Source organism: Bradysia coprophila, unplaced genomic scaffold, assembly GCF_014529535.1.
Source record: "Bradysia coprophila strain Holo2 unplaced genomic scaffold, BU_Bcop_v1 contig_138, whole genome shotgun sequence".
Classification (NCBI taxonomy): domain Eukaryota; kingdom Metazoa; phylum Arthropoda; class Insecta; order Diptera; family Sciaridae; genus Bradysia; species Bradysia coprophila.
Window position 1 is genome coordinate 10,507,718 of NW_023503409.1, and position 23,648 is coordinate 10,531,365.

Consider the following 23,648-nt stretch of genomic DNA (forward strand, 5'->3'; position numbering starts at 1 on the left):
CGCTCATTGGGAAAATGCATGAGTCATTAGTGATGGTTGTGGTCTTCGCATACTACTCGTGGCTCAGAGAATTCACAACGTATGGGACGTTTACACGGTCGATTTGTGAGCTATCTGAGTCCGAAGAGATATGATGAAAAATCACAATTCATATGATCAAGTGACTTGTGCAATAGCACAACAGGCCCACTAGAGGCTTAGGTGCTGGGCTAACCCCCTTCCCATCTAATCCAATCCAATCCAATCCAAGTACCGGTATTTAGTATCTAGGAGCCCAATAAAATATGATCCACGTGATCTAATGGAGTTCAACCAATTCCTTCACATTAAGAGGTATTTTATGCATCTGGTAATTTCTATATGACACTTCATTCACACGTGAATCCACATCATATAAATTAAAGAAAAAAATTATTTTCAATAATTTTGATACTTCAAGTTGAGTTGGACGATAATTTCCATTTTTATAAGAAAACAACCACTGAACTGAAATCGGAAAGCACCGACATCTTAATACCTCTGTGGAGTAATCTGATAAAATTTTTGAAGTAAGTCTGTGCCCAAATTAACGAATTATGGCTCAGACTAATTAACTAATAGCTTACAATAATAATAATAATAAAAAAAACAAAAGTACAAAACGCGCGTGTGTATTTAAAAAATAATCAAAATATCTGCGATAACAAAAATGTTTTTCTCTTCAAATAAAAAAAAGCGAACTCGAGAGCCAAAGTGTATTTCAATTATTTGGTAATCCTCCATAATTAATGGAAAACAATCAAAACATCTTCAACATCAATGCAAATGAACATTAAGCACGAGGCCTAATTTCCATTAAAATTTTTCTACATTTAATCCCCATTTTCAGTATATGCACATAGTAGCCAGCTGTCTGTCGATACCATAAAAGGCGCGTGGCAGAGTGTGTGTATTTACCGCGTCTTTTCAACAGAAAATGTTGTAGAGTACACCATCACGTTTGTAAAACACGAAACTTTATATACCAATTTCATCTGCCCATTCCGTCTAACTCCCATATAGAAAATATCTGTTTCTTGGTACCATAGATTCAAATACATAAAACCATCAAAGAGCGTCATAGTGAAATAAGAAGACTGTTGCTTTTATATACATATACAATGTACGACATACACTTATGTTTACTTATTTCATCCGAGAGTCTATGATTTGGCTTCAAATATGTATTATAGTTAGCTCTTTTGAGAACGGTGAAAAATCGTCAGATGAAGAAAATTGAAAATTGAATTTTCGATGTTCATGTTTCTTAAGTTTCTCGTTCTACCTATATCTAATCGGAATATACATAAATCCTACGCATGTGTTAGATGTTTTTGGTTCGTGTCTTAACGCAATTGCCTAAAGGTTTTAAATTTCTAAGTTTTTTTTAAATTATTTTTCGTTTAAGATGTTGTTTGGTCTTGTTTTAACATTTCGAATTTTTAATGACAGGAAGAGACGTCATGCATTTCTCGTATTTAGATGATTATCAAAGGGATGGATTATGTTTTTGTATTTGGGTTACACTGTACATTTATTAATTTACACGGTAGAACGTAAACATTTGGCTTCTGTAAAATGTTATCGGGAGAGTTCAGTGAACTGCTCTACGACAAATTATTTTTCCTTGGAATTTCAGGTGGGAAAAATAAAATTGGTAAAATGATCTTGCATTTGATACGTTATGGATAAGGCAATTTTTTACGGAACGAATCTACAGAAATTCAGTTCGTTTCTCTGCACTTTCAGGCTTGTGCTCGTGTCAGATGTTTTAAGAGTCACATTTCGAAATGCGGACGTTTAGAGAGCATTTTGTTCAAAAGGAATTATCCTATCTTAAATCGAGTAGTCTGTATCGTTTTCACAACGCAGGCGAGAAAATAGGCATTGTCTCCCCTCTGCTGAACCTTCTGAAGTCTTTGTTTTGAAATACGTCGAGGTTACCTCGAGAAAAATAGTTGGAAATTGCATTTTCTCGTTGTTACTTGCAGCCATCTACGCTCTGGCCACAAACAACACCATCGAGTTGCAATTTCTAACTTTTCTTCTCTCGTTGAACAAATAACTATTTTACAGCACAAGTGAGAAAATAGCAATTTTCTCGCCTCAGCTGAAAATTTCAATCAGAAACTTCGGATGACTTTGTTCTGAAAAAATATCCATTAACCCCTCAGGAACCACAACAACATTAACAACATCAACCACAAAAGTTTAAAGACATTTCATCTATTTAAATTAGGGTCTTTATGGTCCTTATGCAAAATTGCTTCGCTAGCTAAGCCCACAACTACCACTATCACCTACCAATCGAAAATTAGAAACAAACGCACATAAAAACTGAATTCTTAGTTACTCATATAACTACGTACGTATAGTAGAACACGTATGAATTCACTGTTTTGCATTCAAAAGTGAAATGTATTTGCTCTAAGCGAATGAACTCGTGTTCCTTTTACTTTATATAACAATAATAAAATTATTGTTCATGAATCACGCGGCGCCGTTCACAAGGCACACGTTCGACCACACAAATGGAATGGACAAAAAAAATAACAAAAGTGGAAAATTGTATGGCTTATCACATTCGAGAACCATTCCGCATTTTTGTCCACATTTTCTAACAATACTAGGCATTTCGTTGAATTCATGTACGGGCAATTTTTCATCAATTTACTATACTTTACGGCTATACTACTGGAGGAAAAGCTGCGTTTTTAATGAGTTTAGCCGTTATCGTCATTCTTAATTTTTGTTGATAACAAACCGCTCAACTTTAGGACAACGAGCGTCTCAACTTAATAAACAAATAAATGAACCCAGATTGTCTTGAGACAGTTGAAACTAGAAACTAGAAAAAATCCCACTTAAAGACCACTTACCTCACCGATTTTTACTATTGTTGTGTTGATGGTCACAGCTACTACAGTACGTTCAATACACTTCTGTTACAAAACTAACGAAACTGCATTTTATGAGCCTGATGAATGTGCTTTCCTTCTTAAAACAAATAGTTATGTGGAACTCACCGGGACAAAAATCGTACAATTTAAATTGACTTTGTATTTCTACTCTCTTCTAAGATATTTGTAAGATATTTTCAATTTAATTGCCACCAATTGACCCATTGTCAATTTTTTACAACTACATGATGATCTATCAATTCTTCGTGGTAAGGACAAGACAAAAGACTTTCGATGAATCTACAAAAGAAAACTAACAATCAAAAAAAATTGTCTTCACGTAAACCTTCCTTCATCTCTGTGTAATTTATGTTCCAATAATTTCTCCACACATGGTGTCGCATGAATAACAATTTTTTTTTTATTACGAGTAAGGGACTTTATTTACCTCTTGTAGTATAACTTATGTGACTACGAGACAATTTTTTTTCTTCGGTTTATATGCATTTCTGGATGATATGATGTGGATTGTATAATGTATGAGTTATGACGGTAACCAAAAAAAGAAGAGAAGAAGTGAAACACATGTGCGGTTGTTGACGTTGACGCATCTTATTGAAATTTAAAAACCTTGCTTGGGGAGTCGTGGTTTGTCTCATAGAAATAATAAAATACAAAATGGAAAGCCTTCCAATGACTGATATAGATGAGTCAAGTCGTGATCATATTTTTCATTTAATTACCGGGTTTCAGCCTAAATCCGATGACGAACCGGGTCGGTGTGTTTCAAAATGTGTTTCACATTCAAATTAATAACTGAAAGTCAGACAAAAAGCCGAAAAAGTAGAAAGTAAGAATAAATTTTTGATTTATTCGTTCAACCCTACCATTGCACAATGAATGCCAATCAATCAATCAATTAGCTTACATAATTTGTCCTCTGCCCGACCGTTTTATCGGATGATTTTAATGTCATTGTAAAGCAGTGATGATAATGCCTGTTGCAATCGTTTTTTGTTGTTGTGGATTTTAAATTTTGAGTTCAATTTGTTGACTCAAATTTAAATCGAAAAAAAGCAGAACTTAAAAAAGAATCCACTCGGTCTTGGCATCCAGCCAGCTGTCGCTTTGCGTGCATATAACGCTAAATGCGTTGAAAACCTATGTTCGAAACAAAACATAAAATTTTCATCGTTGCATAATTTAATTAGTTTTTCTTGTGCTGAAAAGTCACAAAATGCACCATGCAGCTTGTTTTAAATTATTTTATCCAAATGCAACGGTTCCAAACGTGCAGTATATACGTTCTTATTAAAAGTGCGTCAAAGAAAGCGTAAAAACAATAATGCTCCGATGATTTGGTGCTTTTGCAAAGTGCAATGAAAATGAAAACGCGTAACGAAACATCTAAAACAGATGCTTCGCACATCCCCGCATATGTGTATACATACCACAATGAAATATGTTTGCAAGAAATAATTTTATGACTCTGTGCATAACACATTTCGTAATTAGATATTGCAAATATTTTCGTAATTCATTTTTCTGTTTTCAAATGATCCATTTCATCGGGGACCATGTAACGCTGTGTGTGTATAAACACAGCAAATGTGTGCTCGAGAGTGGCTTTATTAAATGTTTGTGCACTCAATCGGATTTATAATGCAAAATAATATATTGGCAATTTTCTCGTCATTATTATTTTGTGAAAAACATCCAACACCTGCCAAACAACATTATTTTCATCGTTCACCCATACTCACCGAGTATGACACGTGCATTTATTCAAACAATAATTATTTTTAGCGTTTGACTTCTTTTTTAATTGCTTCGGACTTGTGCGCAGATTATACACAGCCATAATAAATTATTACAAAAATTTCTTACACTCATACTCGGGGCGGGCGTAACGATGGTTTTTTATGGACATAAAATTCATAAGAATGAGCACAAGAACCGTGTTAGGAGTTTGGAAATAGTGACGTAGAATTCGAACTTACCTGCTAAGAAAATGTGCGGAACAAAATGCCTCAAAAACTTAAAGGCTTCGATTTCCACGTATTTAATAATGTGCTGGCGATGCTTTAAACGAGCAATTAATTCTACCCAGCGTTGCCTTTTATTGTTCAAATACATCCCTTTATCAAAGATAAAAGAAAATATCTGGAACAACAAAAAAGCTCCTCTTTCAATGATACGCTTACCGTTTATGAAATATAAAACAGTGGGCTGCTATTTCAAACTGTCCAATGTTTTTAGAGAGACTCTTTTAAAAACGGCCTTGACGAAATCGAACCGATATTCCCTAGGACTGTTTTATATATGTCTAGATAGGTCTCGGATCCAAGATCTCAAAACCGAATCCAGAGGCTCCTCAGGTCAAAAATGGCGTGACTTCAAAAGTCAAAAGAATAGGTTTTTCATTCCAATTACTACGGCACCGGAGGAGAGAGATAGAGATGACTAATAATAGTCATTGACTATGGGTTCGTTAGAAATCTGAGACCCGAAAATAAAAAATCTGGTGGGAACGGCTAGCCATCTGCTATCGACAACGACGACAACAATAAGCGATGAGTTACGCTACTGCTATTTAATGGCAAAATGTATGTTAAAAGCAGTGAAGTAAAAGATTTAATAAAAAACATTATGCTTTGAACAAGTGAAATAGTAGATTTATAGTACATTTTCTACCTTGGTGTATATTTCGAGAATAACTTCGTATGTACAATTGTATATAACGAGCGCCAGCGAGTGTATATACAATTGTACATAAGAAGTGATTCGAGAAATATACACCAAGGTAGAACAATGTTTTATCTCCTGCAAGCTGATATTTCATACATTAGCGAAATAACCACAAAAATTTGGATTTAAAATTAATTAATTAAGCATGTTGTTTTAAAACGCATTCACAACAAAAAAAACATCATACGGAGAATCCTTTATATACTTACTCACACACATATACTATCCACCTCAACATTTCGTTCAAATCACATCATTCCGACTACTCTGATTATTTGATCGATGTAGAAGTTACTAATATCATTTAAATATCTCTGTGTGGTAAGACTAATATTATGCATCAGCTCGGAGAGGTGGTTTTGGTTTATCTCTGCATCGACACATAAAAAATGATATGCACCCATGTCCAAATGTTTATTTTGACAAGTTGGATTATGATCCGCTCCTTCGGCTTAGGATCACAATCATCAACTCGTCAAAATAACCATTTGGACATGGGTGCATAACAACTATTGGCTGCGCTACGCTTTCCGTTTCTGTTAGGTTAACTGTGGTTGAATATTTGTTGTACCTGTATGAGACACAGTTCTGAATCTATTAAGAAAAAAAACGAATTTTTTCAAACTAAAACAAGGCGTAAGGGTCCTGATAAGATTCCTGATTCAAGGTGATTTCGTACTTTCAACACATCTATTGCTCACACTATTTCCAATATAATTCAGAGGTTCCACCCATATGTTCCATTACTCCAATATTGTACTGTTATTTTACACTGATTTCCATATTTTCTTAATTAATTAATGCGAGAAAATCAATTTTGAGTTGTTGACAGAAACATTTCTTATCTCGCTACGCTCGTGTAATTTATTTATTTTCACTAATCTAACTGTAGTCAATTCAAAAAAGCAATTATATTTCGGCTGACCGCTGAAACTACAAAGGTTTTGCCACTAGGATTCAATGTCATCAAAAAAATTTTGAAGCCCAGATTTCAATAGATTTTTACAACAAAAAATTCTGTGGAACCCCTGCATATTGAATAGCTACCCTGCCGAAATAAAATAAAGAGACAAATGCAAAAATGAAAAACATAAAAAAATAAATTTTCAAGTCGTTTAGGTAATTCAATTTTACGGTACGGCTGCAATAAAATATTTCAGTTTGATGAAAAGCCATAAGCAAAAAATTTATTTTATTTTCTGAAGTTCTGCGATCGAGCAAAGCAAATTCCCAATAATATTCAGCAGATAAAATAAAAATTCGTCTAATCCAAAGCCCACACAAAACATTTTTGTTTTATTATTTCGGAAAAAAAACCGAAACCCAGACTAGACACATTGAAATTTAATATTTTCCACCATTAAGTCAACTTGACTTGCGCTATTAATCATTATTTACCAAAGCAAATACATAATGTAATTGAATTGCGTACATGTTTGAATGCCGCAATGTTTTTAAAAGCAAAGAAGCAAAAAAAAACAAATGGCGCAGAATTTTTGGCATTTTTCCAAAAGATTTTCTCGAGATTTTTCAAAATGGCCGAAGCCAAACAGATCCGATCAAGGTCGATTTAATGTCGACATGTAAAGTTGATTTTTTGAAAATATTTTTATCAACTTGACTGTGTGCTGTTATCGTGAGCAATACGTTGAACTGAACTGTGACAGCCAAATGCACCGATTGAATATTGCAATTTTGATTAAAGAAGAATTTCGATTCATAATGAATCGATTCGGTGTACCCGAAACTGTACAAGTAAATGTTTCATTTTTATGAATTTGATTAAATGGAACATTAACAACAAAAAGCCGCTACATCTTACAAATACAAATAATGGATCTCTCCGTTTCACGTTCATTTCATACAGCAGCAACGAAATGAAAATTTCAACAAATCAACCAAGAAAATTGAATACATTGAGCTGACGCTTTACACTTAAGTTTTCCACACACAAGCGCCGAGCACTCTCCTATTTGTACAGAACACAATATGAAAGCTATATGACTATTGACTATTGCACCACCACACACATTTAACCAACACTAAAATTTCCACTGTTCTTAATTTAGCAACTCGTCGGCTCAAAATCAGTCTAACAGTGTCCTCTATGTAAAACACATTTACTGGCACACGCATATACAAAAAAAAAAGAAAATAAAAAATTTTCTCAAAAATTTTAAAATTTTATAATTTAAATAGAAAGGAAAAAATAATCAAAAATTCCAAGATTCAGTCAAAAAAATCGAATGAAATCAAGCTTTTCTTTGCAATATTTTCTGTTTGGCGTCGGTTGTTCTCTCAGAGTATCGTCGGTAAAAGTTTTTTTTTTTGACTTTGCGGGAAACGTCTCAACATAAATTGTAATTTTCGATTGAAAATTTATAAATAAAATCAAAAAATTATTTTTGGTTTAACCGTTTTAGAGAGTGCATTAGAGTGTGGCTAATTTCTTCTTCTTTTTATACAATTTTTTTTTTTCGGTTGCGTTAGTAGTGTTAGTTGTTTATTATTATCGGTGGTGTGTTAATTATAAATTTTCACGTTTGATATTTTGGGAAGTGCGAGTACTCACAGATTATTTTTACTTTGTTTTGGTGTATTTTTGGTTCTAATTCTCAAATTAGAATTTTATTTACAAACGGACAATACAAATAGTTTCTTGTACGCGCAGAAAAAGGTATGTTTTCCCATCTAACTTTATCCAAAGTTAAGTTTCACCACTTCATTCAACTCAAATTTATTGCGAATCCGGTCCTTTCCACAAAAACAGAAAATCCCTTTAGGGTTTCCTACCGACTAACCTCTAATGATTTACGAAATATTATTGGCCGGCGGTTAAAACCGATTTGGCTTCTGAATACTATTTGTTGGTTCATATTATATCGTTCGTCTAAACGAATTACGGCGCTAGCTTTCCAACATTTTTGTTCCAGTCACCATTTGTTTTTAAATATTCCGTGAAACAACGCCCGTACAGTTAATTATAGTAACTATATCAGGACAGCTTTTTAAAAAAAGTTTGAACCAGGGAAAAAAGGATTTTTCCTCCGTTATTTTCAACGGTTAATTGGTATTGTCAAAAGCACTTTAAAAATAAAAACTCAAATTGCGAAACAAAGACTGTGCCATAAAACCATAAATTGAAATGATAAAAGAGTATCTGATATCTCTCGGCTAATATTCGAAAAAGTTTTCCATGTTCGCCAATTATGCATTACAGATATTGTTGTGGCAGTAAATTATGATGGAAATATGCAACTTTGCGAGTTCATTAATTGAGATTTTTTTCATCTATTTCCATTTGTTTCTAAAATAAACTTCAAATTAATGTTATTTGGGAAAGCTTTTGTGTAATGAATAGATGAACAAAACATTTGCATAACTAATAAAAAGGACGATAACTATGTGACTTAGGTAATTCGGAACTATTAGCCAATTAAACTTTGGCGTGAAATAATTCCATGTCGCTTATAATTTACTCTAAAAGTTAAGTAAGACGAGACACCACTGATTAACAATACTAACTGCCCCGCGGAACAATGCGTTCATAAAAAAAACCGTACAACATGTATTTTCAGTCTTTGTTGTAAAGTAAACATTTCTTGTATCAGTATCAGTCTGTAAAAAGATGTACCGGTCTAATTAATTGACTGGTCATATCACTGGTAGCTTGTCAATGAAAGGTAGCGATTAACAAATAAGACTTGCCAAGGAATCGTCCTAAATATATTTAAATAATTTTTACTTTACTACGGAGGGAATGTGCACTTTCTCTCACTAGGCAAAAGTCTTTCCCCCGCTTCAAAAGTAAAATGCCGTACTATAACAGTGAAGGAATTTGATATCTCGTATCCAGATGAGTAAAAGAATCCAACGGCTTTAGCCCGAGCTACTTTTACTCGTCGTGATACGAGATATCAAATTCCTTCACTGTTATAGTACGGCGTTTTACTTTTGGGGTATAGTAATGTACTATTGCTTCACTTGTATTAACATACACTTTGCTTTGTGAAACTGCAGTACTTACTTTTGTCGCTAAACATAAGGCATAAAGCATAAAGTACTTCGGTTCTCGATACGCTTAAGAAATATAACCTTCTTCATCTATCATTCAATCGTCACTCCCAACCTTTTAAACCAAATAAATAACCTCTTAAAAACGGCAACCATTTTACAATTAAATCTGCTACTTCCTTTGATCAAAAAAACTTCTCTCGAATTTCATGAAAATCTTTTGTTTCGTTCGTTTTTACAAATACGGTTTTCCGAAGTGTTGAGACTCTAAAGGGTTTGATGACTACGTCGTAGTCACTACGAATTATTCAATTGTCATAAATTGTTGAGGGTAAGCAGTGCACTAAGCACTAATATCCTTAATACCAATTCAATCAAGAAATAGTTTTTCCGGTGCGAGATCCAGGTCGAGATGTTTTGTTCGAAATTTTACTGTTTCTGCAATATCTCATTGCGTAGGCCGTTTGTAAAAAATGTAATGACTCCGAGTAACCGTTAATAAAGTGAAACATTTCTAGTTATGCCAGCCTTGTCGCAAAGGTAATCAATCTGATTAACCATTGATTCAGCTTTGGTCAATCTGGTTAATCAAAAAAGAGAACGTATCCCCTCGTCCGTGGTATAATATTTGTTCCAAACTCAATCCAAATATTGGATGCTTGAACACGACAAAAAATCCTCCAACTGGTAGTCGTGTCGTAGCGTTAAAGTAAACCCATGGACCATAAAACATTTATTAAATAAAATTTTTATTTATTTCCTGTAAATCGTAAGAACAAAAAAAGACCTCTACGGTGTTAGTAACCGTCTTTCTTACGACTGTAATTAATACCAGAACTCAGAATTTCGTTGGAATATATATGTAAGAGTCATAAACATGTTGTTGTTGTTGTTGAAAATGCATTACGAATCCAAAATGTGTGAACTATCATATATCTCATCCTAAAGGATACACACAGACGACAATAAGTCTTCACAGATAGAACGAGATTTTAAAAATGTTTTCTTGCAATGAGGTGAAATCACAGCGTATAACTTAATGTTTATCTCTGTGTGACTTCTCTCTATGTACCCATACATCTTATTCTGATGACAGTTGTTTGCAGCTGTTTTACAAATTCTTCTAATAAAATTGCCGTTGTTTTTCATATTTCGGAATTGTACGTACACATAAAACAACAGAAAAAGTAATATAAAGCAAAAAGGTCCACGCGTAGACAGACATGATATGGGGTAAGATATGGATGAATGAAAATATTCAGATTTTTATGAGCTCGAATGTTCAGTTGTTTTAATTGATCCACTTGGGATGGGATATAGACCAACACAACGAGAAACATTCGTATGGTCTCGATTGTAGTTCAATTCGGTTACATATTCGATCAAAGGGACTTTTAATGATGTATACATTGCCATCATCATCATTAAGGACATACCTCTTGCTGAGAATTTTTTTCTTTTCTTCTTTTACATTTGAGAACATTTCGACTGTGTGAATACGAAATATGTTGACTGACTGTCTTCTGTACTCGAACAATGAGCCACTAAGGGGTAATCCGTAAGACATCAGCAAAACGAATGGGAGTGAGGGTTTCGCCAACTGGAAAAAGTGCGGACGTCATTTCTTTTTTGATAGTCCCTGAGCGACACAATTTTTTCTCAAAAATATGCCACAGCGGACCTATTCGATCATAATTAATTCGGATTACTTTCATATGCTACGTATTACTAATCAACATTTTCTTTCCTCATCATCAACAAAATTCATAGACACGAGCCACAGCCATATGGTTGAAACGCTCATATTTCGACAATAAATGAGTAACCGAACAGTTTGTTAAGTGAAATCTGTTATACGTTGTAGATGTTGTTATATACTATTAGGTACCACTATTTGACATGAGTCATTAAATCCCTAAATCACGCTCGGGCCATTTGTCATTTTCAGATAATAATTTTTACAAAATCAAAATATAAACCCAGCTTTAAAAAGCAATTATTGCCGTACATGCTCGTCATGTGTGTGTCTTCTTCATCTGTAAATTTTCAAATTTTCGAATGCAAGAGGAGTACTACTGCCTGTTATGTAAAATAGGTGCAGTATATCCATCCGTGTGTATATAATACACTTAAGTCTCTATTCTATATGTGCACGCACGATCCCTTGGCTCATCCGAAAATAGATTCTTGCCAAAGTTCTTTCACTACATAAAGAAGATCTTTAAATTTTAAATACACGCCTCAATTGCCAGCCTTTGCCTATCGAAATATCTCGCTACACGGACATATGCGTTGTTCATAATGGATTTTAACGAAAGCACACACATGGCTCATCATTAACGAAATATATTCCTTATACTCTTCGGTGTATTTATCTGAAAATTGTATACATGGCACTACGGCTGTGTAGACATTGGAAAATGTTCACCTTTTCTTTTGAGTTTTTGTTTTATTTTTCCAGCTAGTTTATTGCATATGGGATATAATTCATTAGCGAAGCACCAGTTTATTAACGGAAAACATATTTATTCTGAATTGGATTGTGTCTTTCTTTCGATAAAATATGGTCGCTCCGCATTTATGTCTCTATAGTTATGCATATCGACCAAATCCGTTTTTCCATATGCGTGCTAAGATAAAATTTTGATATACAAAACAATTTTCCCACTATCCGCGACTCTACTATGATGTGCAAAATAAACAAACCACAACAACAACAACAACAACGACCTAAAATCACTTTCGTATCAACATTCACAATCACACGTAATAGTTTTTTAGAAAATTTTCCAATATTATTCACTTCCGAGTCAGATATGACCTAAAAATTTCCAAATTGGAAATTTGGTTTGAAAAAGGAATTTTCTTTTTGTCATTGTACGCGCGGGGGCTTGTATGGCAATCAAATTGGATATATGGGATGAGTTTGTGTATAGAATAGTTTTTCGTCTCTTCGGCAGTTCCGTAGTGTATATCCTACTACATCGAAATTGTATGATAAATTATGCCAGGAGTAGGAAGGTACTGTGTGGTTTTGAAATCATCAACGATTTAACAAAATTGCGTGCTCAGGAATTTAATATCAGTGCTAACCCGTTACATCATTTTGTATAAATTGTGGCATGTGCGGGTATACATGCGCTTAGAATAATGTGAAAATTTAAACGAATTCGAATTCATATGTAAATTGAAAATTGGTGTCACTCCAATAACTATACGGTATGTAGTAGCTTCGCAGTCCTTTCACAAGATTTTTTAGTCCCGTACGAAGTACAAAGGGGCTTATAGGATTACGATGCCGTGTGTAATTGATGGAATTCGAAGCAGACGGTAAGGGCAAAGTGTTTGCCTATGTTCATAGATGACGAATCCGCAATAAAAATTTGGGCCGTCTGTCCGTCTGTCCGTCTGTCTGTCACGTCGATATCTTGAGTAAATCAAATCCGATTTCAATTTTTTTTTCCCTGAAAGATAGTCAAAATAGTGAAGCTAAGTTCGAAGATGGGCATATTCGGGTCGGCCCTTCGTGAGTTAGGGCCACCTAAGTGATTTAAGGTCTTTTGGTGATATTTATGGCAAAATAAACGATGGAAATGTAAATGAAAATGATAGGTATTGTCAATACCAATCCAGGAAAAAAAAGTTTTTTAAAATCGGGTGAGTGGACTGTGAGTTAGGGCCTTAGAAGTGAAATGCTACTAGGGCCCTATGTGTATTTTACATATAACTCGAGTAAATTTAATCCGTTTTTCGTAATTTTTGTTTCATTTGGAAGGTAATCGAACGCCGAACAGAATGTTGTTGAAAAAAAATTAAATTTGGGTCCTCGGACTAAGGCCGCTACTAGGGCCCTATGCGTATTTTACATACAACTCGAGTAAATTTCATCCGTTTTTCGTAATTTTTGTTTCATTTGAAAGATAATCGAACACCGAATAGAATGTTGTTGAAAAAAAAAAAAATTGGGTCCTCGGACTAAGGCCGCTACTAGGGCCCTATGTGTATTTTACATATAACTCGAGTAAATTTCATCCGTTTTTCGTAATTTTTGTGTCATTTGAAAGATAATCGAAGGCCGAATAGAAAGTTGTTGAAAAAAATTAAATTTGGCGGTCCTTGGACTAAGGCCACTACTAGGGCCCTATGTGTATTTCATATATAACTCGAGTAAATTTCATCCGTTTTTCGTAATTTTTGTTTCATTTGGAAGGTAATCAAAGGCCGAATAGAATGTTGTTGAAAAAAAAAAAATTTGGATCCTCGGACTGAGGCCGATACTAGGCCCTATGTGTATTTATACTCAATAAATTAAAATTTTAGGGCTATTTGAAATTTTTGTTTTATTTGAAAGGAACGTCGTACGGGGCTTCGTAATTGCGCTATGCGCAATTTCTAAGATGTACACATTACATAATAATTTTACTTTAACTACTTTAACCGGCGCATAGGCTTACGGTCAAAGTAGGGTGACAGACGCACTAGGGTCACGTACGCAATAGATATACGGGTTTGTACGGGGCTCAGTCGCAGCAAACGCTCCGACTGTTCTGATGGCTCGTTTTTTATTTTAAATATATTGTGACGAGTACACCAAACGCAGCCCATTTTCTATTCAAAAATAAATCTCCCGAGCGATTATATTGGGTCAAAAATGATTAATCTTCCACTAGGCCAAATGCTTTTCATCGTCCCATTGAACAATGAACAGAATTTAACCCAAGACCAAGACACACACAATTTTATAGCAATTCAACGTTCAGTAAAACATATGATAACATATCTCCTGCAATGTTTATCCAAACACATAAAATTAACAGAAAGATTTTTTTCCGAAAATATTTTATTTTAAAATGCGTTCCGTATACCTAGAGCTGCTTATGTAAAGCAGGAGATGGTCACACACGTTTCGTTTACTTTATTCTGTGTTTGACACGGTACTTGGCTGCTGTTATGGTTTGTTATCGTTAACCAGAGAGAAGAAAAAAAAAATCCTTAGAAAATGAAAAAGGTTTCGTATTTCGATCGCATTGTGTTTATGTTTATGTTGTTGTCTTCGTTGGGAGGTTACAAGTCTAGCCAAAAAGGTCTGGTTGTGAAGATGTTGCATCAACACACAACCAAAGGATTGTTGATTCGTGGGACAACATTGATAAGTTATTCTAACAACAGTATTACTCTCTACTCAGGCTGTTATCTTTCATACAATCGTTACGCTAAAAACGTCATTGATGAAAAACGTGAAAAAATTGCGAATACTTCAGTTGAAGCATGTGACAAAAATTGGTGGAATAGAAACCGAATTATGCATGTGACAAAATTTCGCCAAACAGACTTTACAATGGATGTGGCATTCAACGTTTTTTTCCCGTCTTTCTTAGCGCGACATTGAACAAATCATGCAGTTCGTTTGTTTTCATTTCGTAATGGCCCAATGCCTAGTCGAAGCTCATGCTGCTGGAGTAACGACATTACAATGTGCCCGTGCGAACTATGACATTTCATAAAAGGGCGATTTGAAGGTCTTGTGCCAACGAAAACGCCTGACTTGTCGTTGAATGATATTTAAAAAAAACTGTACCGATACACCGTTTTTGGTTCGACCGACGTCCGACTTTAGGGAAATAGTAGAAAAAAGTAAATTCAATTATTGACTCTTGTCATGCCATACAGGGTGCAATTATCAATAATCTTCGTTGTTTCTATTTATTGTCATGCGGGTACATTGCATTAGTGTCCATGCATTCGAAGTTACCCTGTCGTATTTAACTTTAACTTTAGTTTAACTTTAATTCATAGAAAGCTGTAAAACGTTCACGTGCGCTTATGGAAAGAAGTTCACGTGAGATTTTATCACCTGCAACGCTGTTTAGTAAAATACTTCTAAATGAAGTGACGTCTGTTTCCATAAAATATCATTCATGGAACAATTCATTAATTGCAAGCACAGTTGAAAACATTCAATGTCTAACCGATGCCGATGCTGACTTGTATTAAATGTAATTGTAACATCCAAGTGGAAAATTTTGTGGACACATTCCGTAGCTGTCACAGTATTTTTCTTACATGTAGTTACACAGAAAAGATGTAAAGATGTAATAGTGAGTTGGTTACATTGGATGCTGCGAAAGTAATTCATTACAATTTTGTGATAAAAGCAAAGTCGCAAGTGTGTTTTTGATCAACAAAGTTTGGTTACTGTCTTTTCGATGGGTGTAGAATTTGTATATCCGAGCCGTAGACGAGTTTGATTTTATCGCAAAGTTGTTTTCGAAGTAATGAAGTTTGTGGTAGCATCCTATGTATTCTGGTTTACTGCCTGCCCCATTCCATGCGTCCAAACAGTTAAATAAAAAAAATGAATTTAAAATGGTCCACATGTAATGGATCATTTTCGTAGGGGGTAAATTGCTGTGTAATGGACAACTTTCGTATGCTGCCGTTATGTCGACATATTATTTGGGTATTATGAACGCCAAGAATAGGATTCACTACATTTAAATGGAAAGCTCCCTAATGAGTTATTATGAAAACTGGGAAATACTATTTTTTGGAAAATATTTTCCTTGATTTTCCAAAGAAAATATTTTTGGGAAAATTTGGAAAAATTTAGGAAAATTCGGAAGAATGAGGGAAAACATTTTGCCAACAATAGTCACAGTGGGAAACAAAGGATCTTTGATCAAGAAATGATTATGAAGTGATGAAGTGATTATGAGTGACTGTCGCTTCCCTCCAACGTAATTTTCTGGAATTAACTATTCGAAAAAGGTGGTGTCGAGGCGTCAAAATGACATTTTGCCTTCTAATATTTTATTGCCACTATTAGATGTAATTCTGTCATCTCTCAAAGGCAAAAAATGTTGTCGTGTTGCACACGTGAAAATCTAATTCCAACTTTTTGACTGATTTTGTCATAGTTGTGGGCTATAATCTGGGCTCCACTTATTGAATAACAATTATTTTTTAATCTCATTTAGCCGATTAAAACGATAAATAAATCTGTTGTGATGTATGTGTAACACCGTTCACATTCCAATTAAAAAGCATCTAGTACCAAAGAACTGAAAACCACCCCCGCAAATTTGATGAAACATGAAACAGTACTCGAATATATTTTTTTATGGCAAAATTGATATGGATGAAATCAATATTGGCCCCTTATCAAATTTAGCAGCTCTCAATTATTCTAAGAAAAGAAATAGAAAATTTTCCCATTCAGAAAATTTATAAGAAATCAATTCAATTAGATACACAAGGATTGGATTAGAAACAAAAGAGAAAATTTCTTCGTTTTTTGCCTTTGTGTCGTCATACGTACGGTCTTTCATTCGAACATGGGATGAATGATGCTTATTCAAATTGAGTTGAAGTATCAATATTTAATAATACAACAAGTGCTTCGAATATCAAGTTTTACACTGACAGGTTCTGAGTGTCATTCGCACTAATGCTCACCATTTGCTTACTAGTTCGTCATTATTGCGATCAATAAACCAGCGTTTATTATTAGTTCCTTTACTACAAGAATTACATGTGTAATTCCGAAACCAACGTCAGCTATTAATATATTTAAGCATTGAAACGGTTTCCAAATATAATATCACCGAAATTAACTATTCCCATCTGATATTCCATCAATAATTTAAAGCATTCGATTTCTTTGCATTAACGTTGTAACGGTATTTGCTTGATTAAAATTTGAGAAAATGACGAGCTGGTGTGCGACGTAATAGTGCAAGTTTCAGAGCTGTTATTAACTCGAGTTGAAGGATATTCCTTCAATTATTCAATATTTATTGTGACGTAATTTTAATCTCTCAATTTTAATATCTCGTAAGTCTCGTCAAATTGATTGATTACTGACATGATTGCACATAATCTGAAAAGTCATAGTTAAGGCCCGTCATTGGGAAATGACAGGACAGTTTCCCGAAAATGTATGGAAAATTTTATCGCAAAAATTCACCGAAAAGATTCAAAGAAACTCACCCATGATGCTTTCCATTGTATTCGTGCACCGTCTCTTTATGTCCCCAAGGCATATTTAAACACTAAAACACTTTTTACTCGATGCAAAAACAAAAAGTTTTTTTTTGTTTTGTCGCGATAAAACACAGAAAATATTTCGACACAACTGTGACACTCCGCTATTATAAGGACTAGAATGAATGTTTGCTGTGTTCACTTCGACGGTAAAATATTTTCATTTAAAAAAGTCGCCGACACTTCAACGATGGTAGACATTTATTAAAATTGTAACCTCTCCCACTTCTTTAGTAAGCTAACAAGACTTCGCTGAGTCTAATTATGCCATCTCTTCGAACAAAAATATCGGCTGAGGTCGAATAACTCTCCGCTGAGCTTTAACAAACCTCCGCTGAGCTCTAATAATTCTCCGCTGAGCTTTGACAAACCTCTAACGAGTTCTAATAATTCTCCGCTAGGCTTCAGTAAGAGTCCGTCAGGCCTTAGCACGTTGTAGTAAGGCAATGAAGCTAAGCGAACACTCAATAAGCATCAGCGGATACCTAGCAAGTGTTCGCTATGATTTAATAAAACTCCATTTAGCTGTGGTAGATCTCCGCTGAGTGTCCGATTTTCTCCATTAAGCCTTCCTGCAACTTGCTTAGGCCTAACGGACACTTCCTAAAGCCTAGCGGAGAATTATTAGAGCTCAGCGGAGAATTATTAGAACTCAGCCGATATTTTTATTCAAAGAGGTGGCATAATTAGACTTCGCGAAGTTTTCTTAGCTTACTAAAGAGGAACGAACATTTTTTTACGCTCAGCGAGAGGCTAAATTTTTAATAAATGCTCTCCCATCGTTGAGAGAATGTCCGCTAAGCTCTCGTAAAGCTTTCAAAAATGGTCGATGAGCATTATTAAATGTATACGCTACCCTTTGTCAACCGTTTGATGATTGTTTTTAAATGTCCGACACTTTTTTGAATGAAAATATTTTACCGCCGAAGTGAACACAGCAAACATTGATTCTAGTACTTATAGTAGCGGAGTGTCACAGTTGTGTCGAAATATTTTCTGTGTTTTTGTCGCGACAAAACAAAAAAAAACTTTGTTTTTGCATCGAGTAAAAAGTGTTTTAGTGCTCAAATATGCCTTGGCGACCTAAAGAGGCTATGCCCGAATACAGTGGAAAGCATAAGAGGTGAGTTTCTTTGAATTTTTTCGGTGAATTTTTGTGATAAAATTTTACATACATTTTCGGGAAACTGTCCTGTCATTTCCCAATGACGGGCCTTAATAGCCGTTTCGGTTGTTTCTCTGATTTTCTATGAATTTGCGACAAGCAAGGGATTATTTTGTAAAACAGCCTACCGAATTAGGACGCACTTTTCAGTGGACTTTTTTATGTGCCTAGAAAGGGGTTCAACCCTAGAAGCCAAAATTTCGAAAAAAACTCTTCGAAACTATTGTGGCTGGCTAGTGGAAGATGATCAAAAACCGAAAACAAGCACTTGTCAGATTGAAATGTCAATGTCTTCAGTTATGCGAAACGTACAGGGTCGTGTGGGGTGTCATGTAAAAGGTAATTTCATGTCTTTTCACAGCAATTGGGGATTTGAAAGCATCTGCGATGATATATAAGCACTTAAACATTTCAACTTCTCATATTTCATCGTAGATGATTCCAAACGCACGTCAAAGAACATGAAATTACCTATCGTTTGACACCCCACACGACACTGGACGTCTCATGTATCTGTAGAAATTTCAATATGAAAAGTGCTGGTTTTCGGTTTTTGATCACCTCACACTCGTCACACAAACTTCAAAGAATTTTTTTGAAAGTGGTTCCTGGCTTCTAGGGTCGAATACCTTATACAAAACAAATAGAAATTCCACTGAAAATTGCGTCCAAATTCGGTAGTCTGTTGCCAACCTCCACAGCCTCGGATCGAATGAAAAATGACTCACATTTTCTGAACAACGGCCAATGCTGAAGAGGTATAGAATCGGACTCAACTTTGTATCTTCCTCATCAGTTTCGTAACCAACGGGTGGAATCAACTAGATCCCCGAATCACCACTCTTTTAACCTACATGTCTCTATAAACCTACTCAAATGTTGCGAACAACAACATCAATAAAATGTAAATGAACAATGTAAACATGTCTGTTAAAATGTCGTTCAACGTACATACGGTTCTAAGGGCAAGAAAAAGCCTTTGTAATTCGAATTAACAATGTCAACAGTCACATTGAACATGTACATTCGTCGTAGGAAAAGGCAATACCGTTAAGATTTCGAATACATAAAAAGTTCAATGAAAAACGAAAAACGATCGATATTGTGTGGTGGTAATACAGGAAAATTGTTAAGTTGGTCACATATTCAATTTGTTTTTTTGGAAAGTCACATTCGTATAACGACAATGTGTAATGTGTTAACAATACCCAATGTTACACGTTAAAATACCACTCACTCTCCAAATAGTATCCACCGAAAAGGTGCTAACACATCGATTATGTTTTGTGTGTGTATTACACTTTGTGTGTGCGGGTACTAAAAATAAAGAAATTGATTTGTCGTACGGCATATTTTTGGGGTAGAAAATGTCTATTTTAATTTTGGTTAAAAAAAAGTGAAAATAAAATCAATCCAAAAATATCGACTGCGGTAGTCACCGGAATATGTTTGCACAGGTCAAGTTGGTTCCGATTAAACAACCACATTTCGTTTGATGTAAATGTTTTCAATCCAACTGGATGGCATTCCGCATGAGACGGGTTTATATATTTATATTATTCATCCATTGTCACTGCTAGTTTCTCATTGTTCCTTAATTCGACATATTCAGTAATTAAAACAGTTTTCTCAAGCGAAAAATGAATGTTGATTTGGTTTATTTGTTGTTTTTGTGTTTGCTTCAATGGACTAATATTGGTACAGCAAAAACAAGATTCTTCGTTTGCCTTAAAGTTGAGCAGCTAATCAGAACGTCTGTTAATGTTTCCTCCGCAACAACAACAAATATATGAGTTCTGACAATTGATTTATTGAATCAATGCAAAATGTTAAAATAAATGAAGTAATAGATTTTGAATCTCATGATGGAAATTCTTGCATCAACCCTATCTTTGACAAATATCTGGTTCTTGTGTACGTGCAGTACCGAATGTTTGAATGATCAGCTGAGCCTCGAGCAATGTTTCAAGTAATTATTTTCGAATGTCAAGTTAAAGACGACAATAACAGCATAACATCATTCTAAATGTTTCTTCAATGAATTTATGAATAGAATGCCAATTACCGAAACGATATTATCAAAACTGTCATTCATTGATTCATACAAACGCTGATAAGTGGCTGGTATTTTTCCGTTTAATAAATTCATCGAATTAAAGAAAAGTGATCAATTTACCATCATCCACCGTCACGAGTCTCCAATAGTTACCTTGGATTAATGAACATAAAACATATTGCTGTTAGCTTCTGTTCATTTACGTTTACATGGCACTACACAAATTATCTGAGAAGAACGAACGAAAAAAAAAGAAGGAATAATACGAAACCCTCTTATGCAGTACACGCAGCGATTTCATTTTACCGAAACATAAACTAGTAAACGGAGAATGGAAAATATTATAAGCCACGTGTAATTTGTAGACCCGAGCTTCCGGTGTGTCTGTTTTTGAAGTGTGATTGAATTCACTTATAGAAAAGTACATCTCGTTGTTAATCATTCCTGCCATCGAATGATGCTGGAATGCAACGCAAGGAAGATAATTTTTTATTTAAATTTAATTTTTTTTTTCAACAATTCAGTAACGAATTCGATATAAAATATTCAAGTGTCGGTGTGATGGGAGAAAAATATCAATGAAACGAAATAAAAATGTTCAATCCCAAGAACCAAATTAAGTGGATAATGCCATTATAAACCACCTAATTATTTTGAAATCTTCCGCTGAAATTTTTACATCCATAATTTATTCCGTTCCATTCATTAAATTCCGTTCAACAATCTCCGATTTAAAATGAAATCTATATCCCTTTGTAGCGTACCTTTTTTTCCGTGTCATGAGTCTATTAGATATAATGTCTCTGTAATGGTCCGAGGTATACATATACTGTGTAATACGGAATTTATACCAGCGAAATAATTGTCCTTTCATCATATTGAGAGGAACAGACAGATTGGTTTGTTTATTTATGTTGTTCCGTTGAATAAGAAGAGACAAAAAAAAACAGTTTGAGCACGGTGATGTCGAAAGTACCTACTATCCCACTTATAACATGCAATCAGACCAGCATTCCTTTAGATTTCATTTGCCGAATGCAAATATTAATTGGCTGCTGATAATGTGCACACATAAGTAAACAACTAATCACCACATATCGGGTGCTTATTCAATTACGAGAATTCATTCCATCCCATTTCGTGTTTTTATTTCGTTTTGCTCGACTTAAACTACAGCAAAAAATAAAATAAAAATAATTTTCATTCCCCACCAAGGCGAAGTGAAGAGCATTTCATTTTGTTATTGTGAAATTATATTTTCTTCATCTCTCTGGCTGTATGTTACCTACAATTATACATGCTCAAACCGTATGTATCCGCTAGCATGATGTATATAATGGACGCTACTTCGACGCAGATTCATTGCGCCGATTGGTCGATATTACCTTAACAGAAGACGTCAGTGTGTGGGCGACCAATCCAATTTAAATACAAAATAGTCACCATGTGACTTTCAATGCAAACAGAGAATGAAATATTTAAGAAAAGTGTTCGAGATTAAAACTCTGAATTATTGACCAATTTCGTTGGTGAGTTCGTAGGAAAATTCTCAAATTGATTGCCTAATTATGTACTTTTCACTTGGCCATTATGTTAGGGTAGTTACTTATTTCCATTATTTTTATGCTTAGAATGATTTACAGAAATATAAAATTGATGTGGTGATGACCAGACCACTATCACCGGATATTTTTATCACATTTTCCTAACTTCCAAGTAATCGATAGTACAACACCGTTTTTCCATTTGACTTAGATCCATTAAAAATACATTTTTACTGTTGAAAATCATCGATAACTATTTTCTTTATAATCGTGCAACCAACGAAGAAGAAAGGATAAATGCTTTGAAGCTTCTGCATTCTATTAACATAAAACGAAACTTTGATGCATTGTTTCAGTACCAAATTTGCCTAATTGTTGTGTCCCTAAAGGTTGATGACAAATTAGATTTCCCTTTCGAATTATTCATTTTACGACCGCTTACAAACCAAAGTTCAAATAAAATTGAAACGCAAACAATTATCTTAAAACATATCTGGCTTGTTCGCTTTGTATATTGTTTCTGAAAATGAACGAGTTGGGGTTGGAATCCTTAGAAGAAATGCTTTTTTTTACTTTTCCATAATGTTAGGAAGAAAATATTCTACCCAACAAAGACAACCGTTAAAGTTTTTCATTCATTTTTCTCCTTTCAGGTGCATTTCACGTTTTTGGCGAGGCTAACAAATTGACATCATTTACAGTAGAAGTGGTAAGTGTACTAGAAACATGTGTTTTTGAAAGCTCTGATTTTATGTAATTGAAATTTTCCATTACATAAAATCTACTAAGCTTTCTTCCGTAATTTCAATTGTTTGATATGTGCACGAGACATGTATTCAGAATGAATGTACTCGCCGTTCATTTTACGTTTTTTTTTATTTCGGTGGTTACTTTTAAGTCACGTTGAAAGGAGTGTCGTGCCGGAGCGGTCTGAGGAAACGTGTTGTTAAACATAATGTCGGTTATCATGGCAAAGACATCGGTACTGATTACCAACCGATTTGTAACATTATAGTTTGCATTGCGTCGAAACATTTCGTTTGGAAATGTAAAATCGTGCCATTGAACCGTATTTTGAGTTAAACTAATGGCCTGTTTCAATTTTACTCGCAATTATCGTATTTGAGGTAATTTTCATGTTCACACTGACTGAAAAAGGT

The 23,648-nt window shown here is 34.6% G+C and overlaps 1 protein-coding gene across 13 annotated transcripts in view; it reads left to right on the top strand.

The window, feature by feature from the left end:
• LOC119074119 (myocyte-specific enhancer factor 2) overlaps positions 1 to 23,648 on the top strand; it is an 82,510-nt gene that overhangs the window by 27,286 nt on the left and 31,576 nt on the right. For 10 of the 13 annotated variants that reach the window (XM_037180094.1, XM_037180086.1, XM_037180092.1 and 7 more), the window contains exon 3: positions 23,142 to 23,197. The gene's annotated coding sequence lies outside the window, so the exon portion shown is untranslated. Of the gene's footprint in view, positions 1 to 7,270; positions 8,344 to 23,141; positions 23,198 to 23,648 lie in introns of those variants that run through there. The other 3 variants (XM_037180098.1, XM_037180101.1, XM_037180087.1) reach the window with 2 other exon arrangements.